Source organism: Zophobas morio, unplaced genomic scaffold (assembly GCF_036711695.1).
Source record: "Zophobas morio isolate AGI-343-1 ecotype UQ-CSIRO unplaced genomic scaffold, CSIRO_AGI_Zmor_V1 ptg000033l, whole genome shotgun sequence".
NCBI classification, from domain to species: domain Eukaryota; kingdom Metazoa; phylum Arthropoda; class Insecta; order Coleoptera; family Tenebrionidae; genus Zophobas; species Zophobas morio.
The window spans coordinates 508,373-512,524 of record NW_026972138.1 but is presented as its reverse complement, the minus strand read 5'-3'; positions in this window follow the sequence as shown (position 1 = coordinate 512,524).

Genomic DNA, 4,152 nt, shown 5'->3' with positions numbered 1-4,152 from the left:
GAAAATTCGAAAATCTAAAAGTCGTAAAATGGAAAAATTGTAAAACCTCGAAATCAAAGTTTAAAAAAAAGTCGAATATCGAACAATCGAAAATTCTAAAAATGGAAAAATCAAAAAATCGAAATTTTGAAAATTGAAAAATCGAAAAGCCGAAAAGTAGAAAAACCAAGAAATCGAGATCTCGAAAAGTCAACAAACCCAAAAAACCTAAAAATCTAAAAAATCTAAATATCGAAAAATTGAAAAATCCACAAGTAGAAAAATTCCCAAAATTGTTGAAAAGTTTAGAAATCGAAAATTTGAAAAATCGAAAAATTTTGAACATGGTAAGTCGAGAAATAGAAAATTCGAAAAGTCGATAAATTGAAATATTAAAAAAATCGAGGAATTAAAATGTCCAAAGATGAAATTAGACAAAATTGGGAAACCGAAAAATTGAAACATCGAACAATTGGAAAAATGAAAAATATTTCGACTTCCCAACTTTCTAAAATTGAGAAATCGGGAAATACAAAAATCCAGAAGTCGAAGTGGCCCAAAATCGAAAAATTGAAAAATTTTTAAAACCGAAATGTCAGAAAAGACGGAAAATCGAGAAATCAAAAAATTTAAAATTTAAAAAATCAAAAAATTAACATTTTAAAAAATTGAAGACTCGAAAAATCGACTAATCGCAAAGTCGAGAAACCGAAACATCGAAAAGTGGAGAACTCGGGAAATGGGAAAATCAAAATGTCGAAAAATCTAAAAATCATAAAGTCGAGAAGTCGAAAAATCGAGCAATCGAAAAGTCTAGAAATTAAAAAATTAAAAAATCGAAAAGTTGAAAAATCGAGAAATTGCAGAATTAAAATTTTGAAAAATCCCAAAAATGAAATATGTACCGAAAAACTGAGTAATCGAAAAACTGAAAAATTGAAAATTCAAAAAATTGAGGAAACAAAAATTTGTACAATTCCTAATTTCTCCAAAAATCTCGATGTCTAGGATAAAAATTCAAGACGGATTCATTTTATTTTTTCTTTTTATCATTTAAGTAACATTTATTCGACAAAATTGTAAGATGAATTCAGTTCTTGGGACGGAGGTGAGGTTGTGGGGCTTCATGAATGAATAAATTTTGATTGACGATTTACTATCCTTACGATAACCTTAAAACGTTTGCAAAATTTCAGGGCACTCGCTTTTACAGTTTCAAAGTTAAATTGGAAAATGTTATTATACAATTTTTGATTTTTTCCAAAAATCTAGATGTCTAGGGTAAAAACTCAACACGAATTCATAAACCCCAAGTGCAGGATTATCTTATTTTATAAAATTTAAATAAATAACATTTACTAACGTAAATTTTAGATTGAGTGAGTGGTGGGGATGATTAGCCAAATTTTGGTTAACGTTTTACCATCTACGCGGTAATCATAATATGGTTTCAGAGGTTATTTGTCTAATTAAAATCCAAACTAATAGCAGACAGACAGACAGACGGACGAAAACAAAGACCAAATTTTTGTACTCTAGGTGTCATGAAAGCTGCCGGTCGTCCGATGGACTCGATTACAATACTTCCTTAGCTAAGCTCGGGAACTAAAAACCGTGCGATTTTCCCAATCAATGCGAAAAAACTTGATGGACGTTTTGATTCGTGAATGAATGCGGCGTAAATGTGGCAAACTCCTGAATTGAAGGCTGTAATAGACCCGTATCCCGTATACATTGGTCAGCTCGTTTAGCAAACTTCAGCCGCCACTTAATGATTATTGATTGCAGTCCGGTCAAAGGAATGAGGACTGCAAATTACAACTTGTTCATAATAGCGAAGCTCTTTGCAAGAACACGTCTACACGTAAAAACTCCCCCTCCGATCCTGCTGCCTTTGAATTAACGAGTTAACTCTCGTGTTGGCCTGACTCGTTTCTTAAAATTTATACGTAGTAACTGAATTATATGTTTATTTCGAAGCGAGCGAATAGAGCTTTGATAATTCCGTATGTAAGTTTGGCTTATTCACGGTTCACTGTTAATGCAAATATGAAAATTATGTAAATACGGCAAAAATTTACTTTTCATAAGCAAATTCTAGGGAGGGAATAAAATGTGCCGAATAATCCTAAACAAACGCAAAGTGTTACTAAATCACCTCGGCAAGCAGATTGAAATACGTTTTCAAAGCTTTGTTACGACGCCAGCCTAAAACACCTCGCAAACATATTTGAGGTTATTAATTATACGGAGCTTAGTGCATATTTGAAATGTAAACATCGCATCAAATACGTTTGTAAATTTCGTAACGTCTATTCGGAGTGAGAATTCTAAGGTCGCACGACGTGGCGTGTCGCCGAGCTTTCAAATTAAAACTATTAACTTTGCATAATAACATCCTGCATATTGAACAGACCTCGTTTCTATGCTCATAATTTAGACAGCAATAAGGACGCACTTCACTGCTCGACGAAAAAAAAAATACTCGAGTCCCAATCGAAAAAGTCAAATCTTCTAGAAGCACAAACAGTACTAATTCGCTGCGCTCCAACCAAAATTCAACCGATTTTACTCTGAATAATTAACTACGACGAGCTTCATATTTTGTAGATGATAACGAACTGCACGAATTTTCACCAACACAACACCCTTTTTTATTTAATAAGCTCCGTAATGGAATGGTTTACCAACTATCGGTTAAAATTTTATCGTAGATGGTTGTTATTGTGTACCAGGATTAACAATTCTCGTGTTAGCATTAGTTTAACAATGACCGCTCGAAAATTAAATTGTCGATACACAGGGCTATTCAGGGGAAATTATAGTGATAATATATGCGATAGCGATGTATAGCATGCATGATGTAACTCATAATTGTGTAAAGCACGTATGCAAAAATCTCTCTGAAAAACTGCATTAAAACAATGTTCGTTCACGCACTTGTACCCTGAATTTAATGGAGTAAATTTTTTGTTGGAAAAATCTCGGTTGCCAGGCGTGAGCTGAGGATGTGTTGTAATCGAGTCCATTGGGCGACTAGCTCCTTCCAAGTTTTCTAGATGTTTCATGGCCACATAGTATGAGAAAATAGGTCTGATGTTTCTCCCTGCCTGTCTGTTTGTTTGATCGCCGTCTGTGTCGATTATTAATCAGAGATAATATCCGAAATTACTGGATCGATTGTTGTCAAATTTTGTATGTATATAAGAAATATCATAATAATCAGCAACAGTAGAATGACTTCATCCGCAAAGTTTACAATAGTAAATATTGAATTTTTACTTCCCGAGCGTAAGCAAAGGAAGTATTGTAATCGAGTCCGTCGGCCGACTCTCTACTTTTACGTTTTCTCGATCTTTCATGACCCCTAGAAGACGAAGAAATAGGTCTCCCATTTCCGTCTATCTGTCCGTCCGTCTGTCCGTCTGTTGTCCCGGATTTTTATTAGACAGATAATCTCCGAAAGTACTCGACCGATTGTTGTGAAATTTTGTACTTATATTAAGAATATCATGTAGATGGTAAAACGCTAACCAAAATTTGTCTAATCATCCCCACCACTAATGCGATGACGTCACTTCAAAATTGTACATAGTAAATGGGTTTTCAATTGTATAAAATAACATAGTCCTACACATGTAGTTTACAACTCTGAATCGACTTTTCACCCGAAACGTCCAGATTTTTGGAAAAAAAATCAAAATTATAAAACAACATTTTGAAATTTAATTTTTAATCTGCTAACCAGAATGCTTTGAAATGTTGCAGATGTTTTAAGGCTATAAAGAGCATCATAAATCTTTAGTCAAAAAATATTTGCTTATCCCCTCCAAAAACTTGATGACGTCAGCTCAAAAGTTTCTGGAATAAATCATATCTAAAATGTACAAAATATGATGAGCCTGTACTTGTGATCTGTCACTCCATTCATATTTTTTGGATTTGCATATACAGGGTGACTCAAAAAAATTAATGAATGCGTAAATATATTTTATTGATTTAATCAGGAACTACAAAACCGAATGCTCTGAAATCTTGCAGATGTTTTAAGGTCATAAAGAGCATAATAAATGTTTAGTCAAAATATATTTGCTTATCCCCTCCAAAAACTTGATGACGTCAGCTCGAAAGTTTGCCGAATAAATCATATCTAAAATGTACAAAATATGATCA